Source organism: Schistocerca serialis, chromosome 2 (genome assembly GCF_023864345.2).
Source record: "Schistocerca serialis cubense isolate TAMUIC-IGC-003099 chromosome 2, iqSchSeri2.2, whole genome shotgun sequence".
In the NCBI taxonomy this organism is placed as follows: domain Eukaryota; kingdom Metazoa; phylum Arthropoda; class Insecta; order Orthoptera; family Acrididae; genus Schistocerca; species Schistocerca serialis.
The window spans coordinates 473,803,814-473,825,327 of record NC_064639.1 but is presented as its reverse complement, the minus strand read 5'-3'; the positions used below and the strand labels follow the sequence as shown (position 1 = coordinate 473,825,327).

Here is a 21,514-nt window from a genome sequence, read left to right as displayed (position 1 = left end):
CTCTGAATTGTCAGCAATATTTCCTGTACAAATAGCCCATAATAATCAACTGATGACAGACATTAGCCATATCAAATTCTTGGGCCTAAACCTTAATAAAAGTTTAAACTGGAAGACATATATAGACTTCCTGGCAAATAAATTAAATTCCCTAGCTTTTTCACTGTTTATTTTGTCTGGTGCCATTCATATGGACACAAGAAAGACAGTCTACCAGTTATTTTGAATCTGTTACTTGGTATGGGATAATTTTCTGGAGAAACTCTAGAAGCAGTACAAGGCTACTAATTCTTCAGAAGAAAATCATTAGAAACATGCGTGCTGCCCACAAAAATGAGTCATGTCACCCATTGTTCAAGATATTAAAAACTCTAACAACTACTTCATTGCATATTTTTGAAATTTTGATTATTGTATATAATAATCAAATTAATCTTGAAAAGTTCCATTTTAAGCATAGCTATGGTACTCGTCACAAGGAAAACTTCAAATTGCGTTTCATATCACTTAAAGTTTTAGGCACAGACACCACTGTACATGGGGCTAAAAATCTATAACAAAAGGAAGAAACATATTAAGAATGGACCTTGATTTGATGAAAAGTTTACTCCAAAATATTTTAGTAGAAAAATGTTACTACACCTGTGAAGAATTCATGAAAGACCGTAACAATAAAGATCTATAGCTAATTTTGCAGTGTTGTCCATGTACAATAAGGGGAACTGGTAAACTGTTGACTTATAATAAATATTGTAGTGTTATATTTATTGACATTACTCTTAAAACAGTGTAAAAAGAATTTCTGTAAATCATTATACATTATATTTTTGCTAAACTTGATGTGTCCCCTGTACAACAGATCATATGATCTGTACAATGTACGTAATGAGACTAATAAATCACATTTTACACATTTTATGTTCCACATTTCATACACTGAAGGACAGCCCACTAAAGTAATTACTTTTTTCTGAGGCTCTTGGCTATGTAAGTCCACCTCCATAGGCAATGGTCAGTATGTCTGGTTACTATGTGAAGGACCCAGATTCAGTTCCTGATATTACCATGTGTGTGTTTCATTCGTGACAGAACTGTAATGGAGTACATTCAGCCTTGTGATGTCAACTGAGGGTTTACTTGAATGAGAAGTAGCAGCTCTAAGGTCTAGAAAGCTGGCAACAGCCAGGAGAGTTGTGTGCTCACTCAACCCCTCCAGACCACGTCCAAAAGACATCATTGGCAGAGGGTAACCTGATTGTCAGTCAGCCCTGATTGGTTCATACATGCCAAAGTGTGGAGCTTATTTTTTTGTTTGTCTTGACTATGTAAAAGTCCTGTTAGAGATTAATAATAAAGAACAGGAATTCTTCCCCTTTTACTCAAGAGAAGGAACAGAATATCATCATACATGCTTTTCAAGCAGTCTATATCTGCCATCTCATTAGTGTGGGAAGAACTAAGGAAGGGTATTGTAAACATCAGTTTCATTAATCGTTTGCTACTCTTGGTATACTCAAATGAGTTTTCAATAGTTAATTTTCTCTGGGAGACAAATGTGATTGCATCTGCTGTTACTGCAAACACTATTGTTGAGTGAAATGAAAAGTTGTGAACAGCAGAAATAATATATTCACGTCTTGGGAAGCTTGCTGTACTCTGTATCAAGGGGAAGTAAGTGCAAAAGATAGATGTATATTAATTGTTGGACTCTCAAACATACAGAGAATAATAATATGTCTTAGGGAAAAGTCAGCAAGGGATGGGAAGGATCACATTATGTATTCTGTGTGTGCACCAGACTGTCTCATTCAACATGTTAACCCTTAACTTGTGAGGTACTTATGCTGAGACATGAGATGAGGTCTACTCAAAACATTTTGCTTTATCTTTCCCTCTGATTTAATAAATCTGATATCTTGACTGTACAAAATAGTATTTAGCAACTATCAACAACTAATAAAATACTGCACATTGATGAAGTCACTGTATGTATGCTCTATACAACTTGTTCTAATTTAACTTAAAAAATTGAGAGTATTACTCAAATTGATTCTAACCTTTGTACTAAATAGATTAGTAAAAACATTAAGTAATCGATCACATATTTAGAGACGAACAAGTGCAACTGAACAATTAAAAGCTGCATATACGATGTAGTACAGTTTTTAGATGTTGACAGTATTGCAAGTATTTGTTACTGAAGATGGACAACAGCAGTGTTTTGTAAAGCTGTATTTCCTAGTGCACATGCTTGACCCTTTATAGTCTCCTTATGATAAAAAGGTTACAACACCACTTGAACCCATTTCTTTCCCTAATGAACCTTATTATGAACATTGTTTACTGCAACATCTTCCCTTTCATCACCAGGCATTCCAGAATCTGAATTATCTTCACACGCCTCCAGGCATAAGTCTTCCTCACACTTGTCAACATCACTTGCATCATTTAACCATATCATATTGCAGAATTGAAGCCTTGTTGTGAGGCATGTCTCTCAGAGGGCATGTCCTAACAATAAAGCTGCAATTCTTACTCAGTAACATCTGGGAATAAACTAACCTCAACAATGTTCAAGGCCATTAGAGCATAAGGCAGACAGTAGTGGGAGGGTGCAACTGCAAAACAAGGTGTGAAGATACAAATTTAAAATTATGAGTTAGTGCAGGAGACCTAACATCACAAGTTAAGGGCTAAATAGGCTGTTTGAGGGAACAGGGTACTACGAGCTGCAGATTGTGGCACACTATGAAATAAACGATGTTTGTTGTCTAGTCTCCAAGGCCCTACTTCATTCATAAAAGTGGCAGGCAAAGAATGTTGCTCACCAAGCTTCAACAAAGTTCGCAATCTGCACCATTGTCTCCAAAATTAAGGGGGCCTCAGATCTTGAGCTGAAGAGAAGGCTGGACCAGAAACTTTGAAGGTTCTCTAATCATGACGTCCTGTGCTTGTGGCATTAGGCAGAGAGCTGTAGTGTCCCATTAAATAGGTCAAGGGTGCACTAAACTGAGGGGCTGCTCTCTAGGTAGCTGCCTGTGTGTGGAGCACACACTTTGCATTTATTGTTCTTATTACAGAGTTTGGCCAATTCTAGACTGCTTGGAACCTAAAACTATGGTGCAGTATTTTTCTTATTATCTCTGCTCCTTATGGCATCACTCATATAGGTTGTAGTTTTTGTTGTTGGATAGGAAATTTTGCTGTACCGATTGCAAGCCTAAAATTTTCTTTGCCCTGTATGGTTTCTTCTATGGAGTTGAGTCTTCTCAAATCACTTCCTGTATCTTCAAGCCATCTCAAAGAGTTTTTTAATTTGGAAATGGAATCCAAAATTGTCTTGGTGAGCCTGCTGTAATTCATTCTGTAAATGGAACTGTGAAGCTTTAATCTCCTCTTCCTTACTGTGTCTGTGATCGTTTCTGTTTCTGTATGAATCTCATTTCTCCTCTTCATCCAGCTGTTATCTTTGTTCTTTTGTAGTACTAAAATTATTTGAATATTTCCATTTCTTTCTTTTCCATTTCTTCTTGTTCATCTCTTTTATTCAGTGTAAGGCACTCAAATCTGTACAGTGCTTCTGATTTAATTATTGTTGCAATGGAGCATAAATGATCTTTTATTATATTGGTTTTGGTTTGGTTTTTATGCTAAATCAAATTTCTTTAGTTTTTCCTTTACTTGTGGTGTTATCTAATCCATTTTATTGTATAGGCTATATTCTCCCAAATGCTTAAACTTGTCAACTCTTGATATTTCTGTGTTGTGCTTATATAAAATTTCTCTATTGTGCTTATGTTCAATGTATTCTGTTTTCTCAAGCAATATTTGTAACATGGTTTTAGCTGCAATTTTTTGAAGTGTTTTTGTCATTATCTTTGCATCTGATTTGTTCTTAGAAATTATTGTAACATGATCAGTAGAAGTGAGACATTTCACCTCAAGCCTTCCCCGTTCTTTGTCCCAGATGAATTTCTTTGATGTTTTTCTCTTGTAGGTCTTTGTCTTACTTCCTCGTAAGGGAATGGATCAGAACTCATCACCCTCCTGAATTCCTGTGTTAATTCTGAAAAGTTCGAAAACTTTTCCTAGAAATTTAACTGTTGAAACTGTGTCTGCAACTGTCCAACTGTCTGGTGCTGTCTGGTGGTTTTGCTAATGCTTGATTCTTCCAGTAGTAGAAATATTGTCCATCTATGTATTCACAGGCTTTTTGAAATCAATGAAAGTGATAACTGTGTTAAGGTTCCATATTTTTCTGACCCTGTGGATTCTTTTCTAGTTAAAAATTTGCTCTGGCACAATCTTGGTACTCACCAGGTGTGTATTCTTCTTGGGCTTCTATATTACTCTGTAAAACTTAGGACATAATTTTGTCAGTAACTGGAAGTTTCCTACTTCTCTTCCTGACTTGTTTCCAATCATCTGGTGTTCTTCCTTCCTCCCAGATTTCTTAAATAACCTCATAAATGGTTTCAAGTACCTACATCTTCCTAAGTTTCCACAGCTTAGCTAATGTTCCATCTCCATATTGCAGTGTACTATTTTTCAGAGGGCCAGTGTATTGTTCAATTTGATGCAGTGGCAATGGCGCTGAAGATGGGCTTTCTTTTTGAGATTGTCTGAAAATTAGTCATCACATCAGTTCCTCACAGTTTAGAAGATTCTTGAAGTACACACATAAAAAAAAAGTTTTGCATCACCCTGGTTCCCTGACCTCCTGAAGATGGACATTGACTGTGGATATTTTATCTCAAACACAGTCCCTTTGATTGTTCAGAGATGTCACTAAACCCACCCAAAGATGTAAACAATCATGCATGAGCGTACGTATTACACATAGGGGGTCTGACAAACTATCAGTTCTAGTCATTGGGCCAGGAGAAAGGTACACTGCTCATGTTGTCTGTAATTCAACCATGCCTAGATGGTCAATACCACAATTCAATCGCATCCACATTGTTATTTTGTGCGAGAAAAGGCTCTCAACAAGGGCAGTGTCCAGGTGTCTTGGAGTGAACCAAAGCGATGTTGTTTGGCCATGGAGGAGATACAGAGAGACAGGAACTGTTGACTACATGCCTCACTCAGGCTGCCCAAGGGCTACCACTGCAGCAGATGACCACTACCTGCAGATTATGGCTCAGAGGAACCCTGACAGCAATGCCACCATGTTGAATAATGCTTTTCATGCAGCCACAGGACGTCATGTTATGACTCAAACTGTGTGCAACAGGTTGCATGATGCACAACTTTGCACCTGAAATCCATGGTGAGGTGCATCTTTACAACCATGACACCATGCAGTGCAGTACAGATGGGGCCAACAACATGCCTAATGGACTGCTCATGATTGGCATCATGTTTTGTTCACCAATGAATGTCGCATATGCCTTCCACCAGAAAATCATCGGAGACGTGTTTGGAGGCAACCCGGTCAGGCTAAACACCTTAAAAACCATTGCCCAGCAAGTGCAGCAAGGTGGAGGTTCCATGCTGTTTTAGGTGGCATTATATGGGGCTGACATATGCTGACTGTGGTCTTGGAAGGCACCGTTACAGCTGTATGCTATGTGAATGCCATCCTCCGACTGATAGTGCAACCATATTGGCAGCATTTAGGCGAGGCATTTGTCTCCATGGATGACAATTTGCACCCCAATTGTGCACATCTTGTGAATGACTTGTTTTGTAATAATGACATCACTTGACTGGAGTGGCCAGCATGTTCCCTAGACATCCCTGGGATAGATTGAAAAGGGCTGTTTATGGTTGACATTGCCCACCAACCACTCTGAAGGATCTTCGCTGAATCGCCATTGAGGAGAGGGACAGTCTGGACCAACAGTGCCTTGATGATTTTATGGATTGTTAGTGACTTGCACTTCTCTTTGTTGTTTGTAATCAGTTTGATTATGGTATTGAATCTCCAAAGTGAAGGTCCGCTGTCTTGCACCCTATTATTTACTATCTGAAAATACTCTTCATATCCATCGGGTTGCTCTGTCTGAAATGTATATCTGTTTCTTCTAATCATTTTCCTCATATTTCTGTTCCTCTCCTCTAATAATGTTCGATGTCTGTCTGCTGATCTCAGTGGACATGTTCCAGTCTCATTTTTGAAGCTGTTATTCTACATTCCATTGCTTCATCACATACCTTGTTCCACCATTTATGTTTTTGTCTTCCTGGTTGTCATTCGAGTTCTTTCACCCTTTATATCATTACTTCTTTAGTCTCATCCCAATGTCCTACCTTCTTCATGTGAAGCTTTTTAACAAATTGTCCCTGTTGCCAGAAATTTTGTGTCAGTACTATGGAATTTTTTAATTTTGGGGTTTGGTCTTTTATGTTGAAATTTTCCTTAATTTCTGATAAAAATGATTGAGTTCATGCCTAGCCATCTTCTGAACAGTACATTCATAATTTCTCTATGGTTTAGTTTGGTTATTTCTGTGTGAGTTGATATGAGCCTAATGTGTATTACAAGAAAACAAAATTTTCTCTCTCCCTGGCAATTTTCAGAAACAGGTTGACAGTTTTAAGTTGAATTGTCTGCAGAAGTTGGTAAGCCCTTCTCTGTTCTTGTAGATGTAAATTTCATGCTACTGCCTTGTATTTCACTTCTCTGCTGATTTGTATGAAGACATCTACGAGTAATTTTTTGTGATGCTTCAGTATTTTTGATGTCTTGTTTTCTAATTTTTCCCAATATTGTTTGACCTTCTGGATTTTTCCAATTGTCCTTGTTTGCAGGTGTGCATGAATTTATGATGGCATAGCTGTTAACTGCTGATCTGAATGGGAGAAGTCGTATTCACTCTAATGGAGATGTAAAATACATTATGGATTCTGTCAGATTCTGTTTGGCCATGAAAGATATTCCAAGCGCAATGAGTTTCTGTTTATTTTTTATGCTCAGTTTCCCTGTAACTCTCTCATTTAGATGCATTCTCATATTCATATTTGGTTCCCTGAAGTGCTAATGTGAGTATACTACATGTGTTTAATACATTCATCAATTGTTTAAGTTTCCCAGTATTTAGTAAAGTGTTGATGTTCAATGTTCCTAGCAAATGTTTTTTCTTAGAACTTATGCAAGAAGTTGTGTCACTGTTTCCAATGATGAAGGCTTGATTACAGCCTGGAGTACTTTTCTGTCCAGCATTACCATCATACCTGGGCTGAAAGTAAATTAGGAAGGATGTTAATTGCTTCATGGGAAGTCACCTGTGGTCAAACTGCCAGATAGGTTTTAACAGGCAATGTAATATGGGAACAGGTGCCTTTCATTGCTGACCACTTTGGTAACATAGGCCATTGATTTTTGCAGCCACTATCCATGTGTAGACAGATGATGAATGCATAGCTGCTTCTTGCAACTCACTTATAAAGTGCTTTGGTGATTCTGTCCATTTCCACATAATGATAGCTATAAGAATTTGAAGTGTAATACACAAAGAAATGCCCTTCAAATGCAGTGACTGTAATTCTAGTGATCAGCTGCTAAACCGTCTACAACAAAATTCCAGAGTTTCAAACAGTCCTAAAAAATAGTGGAGCTCATACAATGATGAGCCAAAACTTTATGACACCTGCTTAATAGCTTGTTTGTCCATCTTTGGAACAAAATTCATCACTGATTCTGTGTATCGGGGATCCAACAGTTTGTTGGTAGGTTTGTGGAGGTATGTGGCATTTGATGTCTATGCACAGGACAGGTAATTCACGTAAATAACTGGCTGCTGATTTGTGTTTGCAGTATTGGCACCCAAAAGCGACACAGATGGGTTCCAGAGGCTTTACATCAAGTGAATTTGGGTGCCCAGACATTAATGTGAGTTCATTACAATACTCCTCAAACCACTGTGGCACAGATTTGGCTCTAAGATATGCACAGTTGTAATTCTGAAAAATGACATTGCTGTCATGGAAGACATCTTGCTTGTAGGGATAAGGTTGGTTCGGAGCTATCAGCATGTCTCTGATTCCTACCACAGTCCCATGCAAGTATATAAGAATGTCTCCCATAGCATAATGCTACTCGCAACAGTCTGTGTCCATTGTGGACTGCATGTTTCAAGCTGCCGTTCACCTTGATGGTGGCATTTGCAGAGATTACCATTGACACAGTGTACCAAAAATGTTATTCACCAAGAGCTGAAATATTTCCAATTATCAACTGTCAAATCCCAATGGTTGCATGCCCACTGCAATCATAACTGATGGTATCATAAGGACAACATGTGGATGCATATGGATGGTCTGCCACTGTTCAACACTGTACAATGAATGATGTGCTCTGAAACACATGTGCATGCACCAGCATTGTGTTCTTTTGGCAGAGATGCCACAGATCACCATACTTTACAGACCAAGCAAACTTCTAAACTCCATGTTCTGTGAAGAGCCATGGCTGTCCTCTTAGCTCTTTCCATAGATTCTCATGAAAGTAACAGGTGAACATTCTACCAGATTCCCTATTTTTGAGATACTTGTTCATAGGTTCTGTGTAATAATAATCCATCCATTGTCAAAGTTGCTTATGTCAATGAATATCCCAATTTGCAGCCCATATCTTCACTAGTGTGATCTCTGTCTGTGTCTGCTCTCCTTACATACTTTTATTATGACATCACCTGTCCACGTCACCAGGTGGCATCCAATGTCATGGTGGGCAGTGGGTAAAATGTTTTGGCTTATCTGTATATAATGTTAGGAAAGATATCTGTATAAAACCCAAATTTGACAGCAGTGATATTTTTCAGTAAATCTAAGCGTGTATTAAAAGGATAGGTCAATGGGAAATGGAAGTGGCATGTTTGTTGCAATAGTACAATAAACAAATCCATTGTGAGACAGGAATAGAAGCTGCATGTTAGATTGTTTGGATAAGATCCAGTTTTGAGGGTGGGGATAAACTTATAATTTTGTCCTTCTGCTGACCAACAGACTCATCCTCAGATGTAATCATAAACTTTGGAGAAACCTTCAACTTCTTGTACATGTCTCCAAATCAAACCATCATCCAAAAATCAGTTGGGATGATTACAGTTTTGTAAGTGAAGAGGATGTCAAGACATTCTGCAAAATAATACTAATTGCTTTCCCTGAAAACTACATGAAACAAATGCTTCAGAAGGTCACTTATAATGGAAGTATATTTGTATTGGATCTAATGACAACAAATAGACTGGGTTTAGATCTTTTCTATATTGCAGCTGGTATTGGTGAGCATGTGACAGTTGTAACAGCAATGATTGCACAAATATAAAGGGCAACTAAAACAAGTAGAAAGATTTACATTTTCAGCAAGTTCATAAAGAAGGTAGCAATGTTATATCTGCAAGAATAACTCAGAACATTTACCTCCGAGCAGGAACACATAAAAGAACTATGGATCAAGTTCAAAAGAATGGTTGAGCAACCACTGGACTGATATGTACCTAGCAGAACAATTTGTGATGGAAGAATCTTTCATGGTATACATTCACAGTAGACAAACTTCTAAAGAAACACTAACTTCTGTATCAGGCATCAAACTGTGGAGATGTAAATAGAGAGATGCTGAATGAAATGTGTTTGGCTCTCGAGAAGGCAGTGAGTGAAGTCTTCAGTTACTACCAAAGTTGTAACATCAAAAATCTTATCAAAAGATCTTACACAAAACTCAAAGAAATTCTGCTCATATGTAAAGGCTGACAGTGGGACCAAAGTTAGTGAGCAGACACACACTGATGACACATGAACTGAAATTGAGAGCAGTAAAACAGAATCAGAAATGAAGACCTCAATTTTCAAATATTTAGTTACAAAAGAAGATACAGAGGTACTGCCCCACTTTAAATCTCACACCATTGCAATGATGAATGATATAAATATAATTGTCAATGGCACTGAGAAACAACAAAATCACTAAAATTAAACAAGGCTCCAGAGGTTGAAAAAGTGATCCACAAAAAAACCATTCAGCCATCTGTTAACATTCAACTGTTGTAGAATACTAGAACAGAGTCTGAGCTCAAACATAACAGAACGACCTACACAATGCCAGCCAGTGTGGATTCGAAAGACATTTATCATAGGAAACTCAAGTTATGTTTATCCTGCATGACATCATGGAAGCCATGAGTCAAGGCAGCCAAGTGGATGGTTCCCAAAAACCAGTTTAAATAATACTACATCAACGTCAATGTTATGAAAAGGATAGATTGCTACTCGCCATCTAGTGGAGATGCTGAGTGGCAGTTAGGCAGAACAAAAAGACTCCTAAACAAGTTAGCTTTTGGCCAAAAGGCCTTCTTCTGAATTAGAAAATGTACATGCCCACATTCATTCACAGGAACACAACTCACAATAACTTGACCACTGTCTGTCAGCTGTAGCCACACTGGTCTGTAGTGATGTGCCAGAAACAGGAGTCATTATTTGCAATTTTAGGTGCATAGTTTTTTTGAAACGTGCCACTGTGATCAAGTAGATATCAAGATACTAATAACAGCTAAACAGCTCTGTATCACAAATGAGGATGTAACAACTTTCTTTATAGAAGTAACAACTTTCTTTATAATTTACTTGATTAAGTTTTATTGGCATAACTGTGGATAGCATGAAGCATGATAGTGATAGTTTATTGTCAACATGGTACACAGATTACATTTCTATGATTTGCAAGTCTTATTAATGAATACCTTTACCCACTGCACATCACAGAAGGTTCTCATTCTTTATGTGATGTACAGAACATGGTGAATGTGTGAGTGAATGCATGAACAAATGCCCCAGGAAACCCTTTCTGTTCCTACTGTCCATTAATCACCTGGCAGGCTATATTAACAGTGACCATATATTACTAAAGTTATTTACAAGAAACAGTATCAAATCTGTTATGCTCACTCAGTAGAAAACTTTGGTCTACTTCAATATCTCTTTCATACCATGAGATGGAAAACATCTGGTAGTGTGCAAGATCATTTACAGAAATTCAGTTAAATACATATGAAGCTTTCTGTGTTAAAGAAGCCAATTGGTGTGGTGACCTTTCTGCACAATTTTTGCAATTTTAGCCCAAAAAGTTAAATGTGTTTATGATACATTGCACAACTTACCTGTGATGATAAAACATGCAATAAATTACAGAAACAATGTTTAAAATGTGAACAACAGGTCTTGATGCTACTGTTGGTGCTCCAGCAGTGGTGTCAAAAATCAACATTTTATGTACTCAAACTGAACAGCTATAAAGGCACAATTAAGCAAGAGCTCAAGATGATCTACCAAAAATGTTAAATTTTAAGAACAAAAAAAAAAGAAGTACCTTTAATATGGCAACAATTGTAAAACTTGTTTGATTTGGTGTCAATGTAAGGGAGTAAGTCATTAGTCGAATGAGATTCCTAGTTTTAATAAAACAAATTGTTGTGAAATGCTGTTAGCTTGTGAAAAGTTCAAGAAATGATAAAAACACAAAGATGTACAAAAGTGAAAGGAAAGTTTTTAATGATAACTATAATTTGTTTTTGGATATACACTCCACTGTGATGAAAGATCGTTACAATCGATGTAATTGAAGTGTGTGGCATGGATAAAACTGAAGTGATATTTAAGAGAAAGATATGGGCAGTATAATATTTTGAAGATATTTGGTTTATTCCAGTTTGAGTTCATAACTTAGTTTCTGCCAAGAAATTTGGGCAAATGGAATCAAGAAAATAGTTGAAAATGATAGTTAAGTGTGGGTATTGTTCAAGAATAAAGCTGGAACTGATGTTGCTGTCCAATGATGAAAATGAGCTTGATCATTTACCTGTGAAAGCTGTTCATCAGGTAAAGGCTTGCATTTTTGATGAAACTGATGACATACTACAAAGAAGCATGTAAATGTAATGATATATCTTCAACAGAATGACCTCCTCAATGCCAACCAGCATAGATTCCCAAAACATTGATCATGTGAAACCGAAGTCACTCTTTTTCTCTCATAACATACTGAAAGCTTTGGATCAAGGCAGTTAGATACAGTATTTCTTGATTTCCAAAAAACATTTCACTCAGTGCCACACCTTTGATTATTGTCAAAAGTATGATTATATGGCGCATCATGTGAAATGTGTGACTGGATTGAGGACTTTTTGGTAGGGAGGACGCAGCATGTTATCTTGGATAAAGTGTGTTGGGACCCTTGCTGTTCATGTTGTATATTAATGACCTTGCAGACAATATGAAAAGTAGCCTCAACTTTTTGCAGATGATACAGTTATCTGTAATGAAGTATAATTTGAAAGAAGCTGTATAAATATTCAGTCAGATCTTGATTATACTTCAAAGTGATGCAAAGATTGGCAACTTGCTTTAAATGTTGCAAAATATAAAACTGCGAACTTCACAAAATAAAAAAATTAAGTATCCTATGACTATAATGTCAATGAAGCAATGTTGGAATTGGCCAACTCTTACAAATTTCTGGGTGTAACTCTTTGTAGGGATATGAAGTGGAATGTTCACTTAGTCCAGTCATGGATTAAGCAGCTAGTAGACTTTGGTTTATTGATAGAATATTGAGAAAATGCAATCAGACTACAAATCACTCGTGTCACTGGTTTTAGAATGCTGCTCAATTGTGTTGGACCCAAACGAAATAGGACTAACAGGGAATATTGAACGTATACAGAGAAGGGCAGCATGAAAGGTCACAGGTTTGTTTAATACATGGGAGAGTGTCTCAGAGATACTGAAGGAACTGAACTAGGAAACTCTTGAAGGTAGATGTAAAGTAGCCTGAGAAAGTCTGTTAACATAGTTTCAAGAACTGCCCTTAAGTGATGACTCTAGGAATATAATACAGTCCCTTACATTTTGCTCACATAGGGATCATGAGAGTAAGATTAGAATAAATACTGCATGCACAGAGGAATTAAAACAATCATTATTCCTGTGCTCCATACAAGAATGGAATGGGAAGAAACCCTAATAACTTTTACAGTGGGACGTACCCTCTGCAATGCAACTCAGTCATTTGCAGAATATAGATGTAGATGTAAATGAAAATTTTGATCATGAAAATAAATGGCATATATGGAGACAAATAAAATTGAAATCCAAACAATTACATAATTCAATGAATCATTTTTCTGGAAGGGTTGTTCATACATCAGACATAGAAGGAAAAAATGAGTTTGTAGATAATGGCTATGAAATTATTAGTTTTGAACATATTAGTCAAGAGTATTCCATTACCCTGTATGTGTCCAATACCTGTTTCAATAACCACTTGAGTGGCACTAAAAAACAGTATGAGAACAATTTAATAGTAAAGAATGAAGGCAAAGGAACCCACAATTTATGTGAGTGACATGGCTTCAAGAAATTATTACATTGCAGTGAACATTCAGCACATAAACCAAGAATGGTGCTTCAACATAAGGCACCAAGAAATTGCACAGGAGTGAGATAGCTGAAATACTCTGAAAATTTAAGAAAAGCTGTGGAAAAAGAATTAAATTTTCTGAAGAAGAATGAAATATTGAATAGTTAAAACAGGCAAAATAAACAAGTTGTTTCAAAAATGGTGGGATTTTGCTACAAAATTAAAGTTTATGTTTAAGTACTTTTATTAGCTGTCAAAAGAAGTTACAGTCTTCAGTTTGTAATTTTAGATTAGGTAACCAAAGTACTAGAAGATTTATTAGTGGATCAGGATCACAAATACATAGAGACAGTTTCAATATATTCATCAACTCATTAAGGAGAATGAGATTAGAGTGAGAAGAACACCAACTGACGGAACTAACATTCTTGCAAATTGGTTATCATCAAGTTACAATCAATGAAGGACCTCATTGTTATTGTTTCTGCTTCAGGATATAAAACATTGTGAAAGACTATTGAAGTATTTGTGTGATCAGTGTTATTATATCTTAATAATCTTTGAACATGTGAATTAGTGAGATAGAAAGTTTTTCACTATATCACAGCTCTTCTTTGGTTGTTGACAGATTCCATCAGACATCAAGAAATAATTTGAGAGAGTATACAAACACGTGCAATGGACCTGATACTGTTATCAGTACTAAAATATCTGGCAAGATTTGTCTATGTGTTTATGATTGAAAATGATAATACGGGGTGATGTAGGTCTATGGTAATGATTTACAACGAGCTATGGAATATACTAAAATTTCACTCTGTTCATATTCCACATATTGCATAAATTATGTATTCTCTATTAACTCTGTATGTTCATAGAACTATTAACTAATACTTGTGTAGCATTCATTGTTAATAAGAACATCATTGTTCATTTTTGGACTATAATATTCACAGACTGTTAAGTGCAAAAGTTACTGTCAGTTTATTTTGGGATGAAATGTCTATGAAATCCTATAATAATCACTTTGTGATCCAGTTGCTAAACATATGCAACACAGTAGGCCCATACTACACTACACTACATGTAGGAAATCACTGATGGTTCAGATGTATGTCTCTGTACAGAGACAATTATTGAACTATATGAAATAAAAATCATCATAAGTTCAGAACAGTTTGTGTTAGGACATTCAAACTGCATGGTTGGCTGTGGAGCATGATAGGGATTAGTATGCGCATGCATGGTTTGGTTTAGCAACGAATCCTGTTTTCATTTGGGTGGTCTCATCAATAAGCAAAACTGGCACATTTGGGGAACTGAGAATCTGCTTATCATGATCGAGAAGTCTCTCCACTCCCAATGGGTTACTGTGTGATGTGCAATGTCCAGTCATGGAATAATCGGTGTGGTATTCCTTGATGCCACATTGACTACGAAATGGTACGTGAAGGTTCTGGAAGGTGATTTCTTCCCCATTATCCAAAGTGACCCTGATTTTGACAAGATGTGGTTCATGCAAGTTGGAGCTCAACCTAATCAAAGCAGAAGAGTGTTTGATGTCCTGGAGGAGCTCTTTCGGGACCGCATTCTGTCATATTCTCTAGTTCTGAACACTTGCAACTCCTTTTTGTGGGGCTATATTAAAGAAAGTGTGTACAGAAACAACCCCAAAACTATTTCTGTGCTGAAAACAGCCATTCAGGAGGTAATCGACAGCACTGATGTTCTGAAACTTCTGTGGGTCATGCAGAATTTTGCTATTCGTCTGTGGCACATCATCGCCAATGATGGCAGGAATATCAAACATGTCATAACATAAATTTGAATATCTGCAGTGATATTTACATATTGAATAAAGTGTGTGCACACTGTAGTTTGTAACTAATTTACATTTTTTCATACAGTTCAATAATTGTTACCCTGTAAATACAGTGAAATTGATACATCAATCATGGATGTCTGTAAAACATTTCTGAGGAATGTCATATGGGGTTGGGGGGGGGGGGGGGGAGGGGACGTGAATGAGGGATGCCCAGGAGCCTGGGGTATAAGACCAGAACTTGCTAGTTAGGATAAAATGAGGAATGGCAGCCCATTGTTTCTTAAGAGCTGAAACCAGAATAGATAGTGATGTCTGGTGCTGGGGTATGGAGTGAAATCGAGGTTCTAACTCATCTCAAAGGTGTGCCACTGGGTTCAGGTCAGGACTCTGGGCAGACCAGACCATTTCAGTAATGTTATTGTCCCTAAACCATCATCTCATAGGTAGTGCTTTATGACGGGGTGCACTGTCATGTTGATACAAACAGTCATGGTCTCTGGAGTGTTTCTACTGTGTGTACTACACAATGCTCAAAAATGTGTAGATATCCCTTCACAGTTAGCATTTTTGGAGGTGTAATAATGGGACCACACCCTCACTATGAAAACATTCCCATGCTTCCTCCATGCTTCACTGTTGCACTACATATGATGGCAACTAGCATTTTTGAAACATTCACCAAATCCAAATGTGTCCATTGGATTACCACGGGATATAGCTTTGTTCATCACTCCGAATCATTTGTTTCCATTCATCCCCTGTCCATTGCAAGTATCACTTAGCATTGACTACAGAAACGTGTGAGTTATGAGGAGCTGTTTGACAATTGTACCCCATTCTTAGTAAGTCTCTTCGCACAGTCACTATGCAACCTGGACTGCTGATAGCCCGTTTGAACTCACCTGTGATCCGTTCCGCTGATTTCATGCAATTTCTTACAGCCACCCTCCACAGTGCTTCCTGTCCGTTAGTAAATGGGGCCTGCCTGGTCTTGGCTTAGCTGTCATTGTTGTTTTATGTCTTCACTTCACAATCACATCACCAAGAGTCGAATTGGACAGCTTTAGAAGGGATGAAGTGTGCCTAATGGATTTGTTATTGAATGGTTAGTCCACATTCGAAGTCACTGAGCTCAATTGACAACACTATATACTCTGCCTCTCTTTATGCTGGCGGGTTGGTATCTCGGTATCAGTTCCAAATTACACAGTGGTGTCCAGATACTTTTTATTAGTTTGAAAGTATAAATAAAAGGTCCGTAATCTTGATTCCCAGAAGGGGAGGAAGTGTAGCAGTTGACCCAGTTGACCCCTCTTGCCCTCCTCCTCCCTTGTGGATGACTAAATCTACCTCTACATTTGTATTCTGCAACCACTTTGAAGGGCTTACCACGTAATCAGCTCCAGTATATCACAAACATGGAATTAACATGCATATTTTGGTTTTGTACAATGGGAAAAGTGTACTGTTAACCTATACGCTTAAAAGCAGGGACTGAGGAACAGAAAGAAAAGTGTGGATATTAGCATTCTTTCAAACGTGTATTAACATCCTGTCTCATGTCCTAGCTACCGTTAAGGTAGGCCTACTGCCTTCTAAATTTGCTATCCTTGCAGATTCTGGAGAACATTCCCTTATTTCTTGTGTTACCAGTCCACTTAAATTTCAGCGTACTTCTATAATGAAATGAAAAATTCGGACATAGGCTGCAGTTGGGCATTGAAATGAACCAGTGCCGACAAGTGAAAATTCATGGCAGAACGGGACTCAAACGTGGATTTTCCTCTTTACCCGAGGTTGACAGGGGGCACTACGTACGTAGTGTGCGACAAGTTGAGAATCTGAATAGGGCAGTAAATGTGCTTGGATACTCGAAGCAGCTAACGTGAGCGCTCTCGTAAAGTGGGAAATGCAGGTTCGAGACCCCATCCGGCACGCATTTTCAATTGTCACCATTGAATTCATTTCAGTGCCCAATTGCAGCCCACGTTAGGAGTTATTTCAATTCATCTGGCGTATGTACTGCTGCGGGTTCCAGAACGCTGCATGTTCTCAAAGATGCAATATTCCTTCAGACATGTATCCCAAGGAACAGGCACTGCAGTGAGTACAGTCGTTATGAAATACATGAAATGTGTTCACAGTTGCGAATACCAACAACCATCAGCTATATGAGGGAATGACGGGAATGAAAATTTGTGCCGGAGTGGGACTCGAACCCAAATTTCCCACTTCACGCGAGCCGCCGCTTTGGCTACGTATCCATGCACGGCCAGATCCAACCTTCCATATGTCGTCGTTCCTGCATCAAAACAGGTACTCTTACACAAATTATGTAATTCCCGGACATGGGAGGACATTTTAATTGAATGCCGCTGCCTGGAATCGGCAGATAAATACGATATGACAGTGCCCGCGTTGTTAGGAGAGCGATGCAATGTCCCTTCGGACAAGCATACATCTCCGAAGAAACATTGCTCGTTCTTAACAACACAGGCACTAGAGTATCGTTTTTATCCGCCGATACCGGACAGCGATTTTCAATTAAAATGTTCTCTCCTGTACGGGAATTACATAATGTGTGGACGAGAACCAGTCGTGATGCAGGAACGACGACATATGGAATTCTGAATGCTGTCGTGCGTCGTGCATGGATGGCAAAAGTGGTTAAGGCGACTACTCGCGCAAAGCGGAAAATCTGGATCAAATGGTTCAAATGGCTCTGAGCACTATGGGACTTAACATCTGTGGTCATCAGTCCCCTAGAACTTAGAACTACTTAAACCTAACTAACCTAAGGACATCACACACATCCATGCCCGAGGCAGGATTCGAACCTGCGACCGTAGCAGTCCCGCGGTTCCGGACTGAGCGCCTGAACCGCTAGACCACCGCGGCCGGTGCGGAAAATCTGCGTTCGAGTCATTGCCTCGCACAGGTGATGTTGCGAACACATTTATACTTCTTTAACACCAAATCTCAAACGTTTCGTTTCACTTTTTTCCGGCTTCCCAAAGCTCTTTCAATTAACAGATCAATATTTTTCATTTTAGGGCTTCCCTCCATTCCACTAACAAAAACTGTAAACAATGCGCAATCAGTACAGTAATTTCACTAGAATTCTAGGCTATCGACAGTACTCTATTCCCTAATTTGTTTGTACAGCCGGAATTCGTCCTAAATTCAGCAATCAAAATTCCATTTATCGTCATGCATGCAGTAACGAGCTTAAAAATATTTCCTAATGGACCCATAGCGTGCAAAAATGAATCTAGAAACAATTTTTAATTACAGTAATTGAAAAGTAGCTTTCAGGCTTTAGTCGGAATCAAAGACACGCACTATCATTGTTTTCCAAGTGGTTGTACGTTTCGTAACAAATAATATGCGTTATTATAATTATTCGGAATAGCGCGAATTGTAAGCGCATGTGAGTTCCGAAATTTGTCGTAGTCTGTCAGGTAGGATATGTGAGAAGATGTAAACTTTCCTTACTCGAACCGAAGCCGAAGCAGAGGTGTTCGGTAAATTAAGGGTAGTCATGGAAAGCCAGTTGTAGCCTCAATCACAGCAAAGGCAGTACAGCATGACGTGACAAGACTAAGTTATAGAAATACAAGAATCGTGATATGCTTTATTTTGCGGTCTGCTCCTTGAGGTACCGGTACAGTGCAAGCAAAGGAAACATTAAGCACCTCCACACCAGGTGGCAAGTGGTTGAGACAGAGGAATCTAATTCTCGAGGGATGAATGAAGTTAAAATCCTCGTCTTGTCATTCTGATTTATGTTTTCCTTTGGTTTCTTAAATCACTTGAGGCGAATGATGGTATGGTTTCTCAAACAGGATTGCGAACAATTTCCTTCACTGTACTGTACTTGACCAGCCTGAGCAACAATGACCTCGATGTCGACAGGCCGTGAAATACTACATATTTTCCATTGCGAGCTACTTAACTGTGTTTAGAAACCCTGACGGTAAGGTACAGAAACGAATCATCCTTCAGTAGGACACACATCAGCATCACTATTTCCGACTCTTAAGTATTGTGCTACATTTTACCTCGAAAAAATTTCAGAATGCAGGCTGACTTTGTTAAGATGTGCAATAAACAACTACAACGCACCAGAAATTGGTTAATTTCACGAGATTCAACTATGAAAAACAAGAACAGCTGAACAATTGCAAATTAACTAAATGTCAGAATGAAGGTAAGGCAGGAAACGATTATAATGTTACTGGTTGGCTGTCTGGTACCGTGTGAAAGTTTAGCGGCCCCATTCCCGTCAGTTTTTACATCCACGCCACCAGCAGCAATCTTAGGATACCCAAAAATATTACAAAAGTCTTTTAAAAGCTGTATTTTTACGTCACACACCATGAGAAGGAGTTAAAAATCACCGACCTCAGGTGCATTTGAGCGTATGAATATGCATAGAAGAAGACGACGCATTAACCACTCATTCGCCGACACCGGCGCCGACAATAATCACACAATTCATAATTCGCTCATTCGCCTAGATTACCCCCCCCCCCTCCCCCCCCCCCCCTACGGTCGCTTCGGCAGGGACCGCCAAGACAATACTAGACCAATTAAGTGCGCACGGTGTCATTTACGGAGTCATACTATCCGCGCTCCATACGTGCCTGGTACGGGAAGAATCCCTAATATGTGGGACAAAGCCAAGTGCCCCCTGCCGTGCACTTCACAATGGTTTTCAGACTACCTAGGTAAGCTTATGAGAACTAAGTACCGGTATCAGTTGTTGAAACTGAATAGACAATCTACGTGACCTACTTTTAATTAGTGCATAGCAGCTCTAAAACGTACCTTGTAGTTTTCGTTGGCCTATAGGAAACTTAAGCTTATGGGGCTGCAACATCGCTGCTGCTTGAAGACCATAACAGTAATGCTTTTATTAAGTACTGATCTAAATCTAAAAGCACTGGCAATGTAAGCGCTCAGAGAAAACAGTTATTTGAAAATTTTGGATTTCAGCCTGGAATTTAGCTGTCTACTAAATTTCCATGCTCTAGGCTGCTGTTTAGTTCGCCCGTATGGTTAAAATCGTCCCTGATTTAAACCATAAGCCATTAACAAGATGCGACAAGCGTATTCTTTGGGAAGCATTCAGTGTGTGATGCTCACGTTAAAAGCAATACGTAATACGAATTCTTGACATTCCTAGCAACATCACAAGAGTACGTCGTTAGCGAAAGCTTACCTGTGCGTCTTCCACAGCGGCCTTCAACAGAACGTGTGATGACAGCTGTGATGGTGGCACGCCTGCTGCTCACGTTGAACCTTGAGTTTTCCTCCTCTTATCTCCATCCCTCGCGTTTCCCCCCACTGTCTAGCTTGCTGGGTGGCAGTCGTACGACAACACATTAAGGAGATTTTTTTACCAAGACATAAGCAACTATAGAAACGAGAATTAACATGTACATGTGCAACCGACTGGATAAACAATTGTACATTTAAATCTAAAAGATGAAAGCAGTTATAATCGATGGGTAAAAAGAAAAGGCTAAAGGCGCTAAATATGGAATACGCTGAGGATGTTTTGAGACTACAGTCAATATTTCCAATACACTGCAATGGTGGCCAATAAAACAGTAAAGGTATGTGTCCACAAGCAATTAACTTCTAAAGGCACTTGCTGAGGTTTTTACTTTGACCAAAAACTTGTGCACGTTTCCTTCTGCAAATCTCTTGGACAAGTTAATTTCGGCAATCTGCTGCAAGTACATGCGGAAGTGTTTCCACCAGAGACGCATTGTGTGACGGGAAAATGGATGTTTACATCGTCGTGCTAAAAACCAGAGCAGCCGCCATCGTTGCTGCATTATTTATTGAAGATAAATCGTGGCGAAAATCAAAAAGTTTTCAAAGAAAAATGTTTGGGCGAAGAAATCGATGTAGAAGTGTATCAAGAAACACTACTGAATGAGTTAAAATCAGGACTTCGCCCAGATTAAAAACTTTATGAGAATGTCATATGCAATTTTCGAAAATCTCTTGCCCGTTGTAAAGTAAAATATTCGAAACCAGGATTCAAAAATGTTGCAGTCTGTGTCTCCAAGCGTTCGCCTTTTAATTGCTCTTCGATTTTTGCATAAACATTATCACAAACGTAAAACATTTATGTTACACTAAGATTAAAAATCATCTAAAATTTAAAGACGTCTCTACTACCGTTCTACGTGAAACAAAGTAATCGGTTAATTTTTTCCCACGTCCGTTTATGAATTGCCATGGTATATTTGTTTCGGTTCATTTGTCTTTATGCCTTGTTTTAGACACTGACATGGTCGTACCGGTAT

General features: G+C 38.5%; 1 protein-coding gene across 2 annotated transcripts in view; it reads right to left on the bottom strand.

Annotated features, from left to right (window-relative positions):
* LOC126457390 (uncharacterized) overlaps positions 1-20,500 on the bottom strand; it is a 30,540-nt gene extending 10,040 nt beyond the window's left edge. For both annotated transcript variants that reach the window (XR_007585464.1, XM_050093650.1), the window contains exon 1: positions 20,416-20,500. The gene's annotated coding sequence lies outside the window, so the exon portion shown is untranslated. The remainder of the gene's footprint in view (positions 1-20,415) is intronic.
* Positions 20,501-21,514: the final 1,014 nt, after the last annotated feature.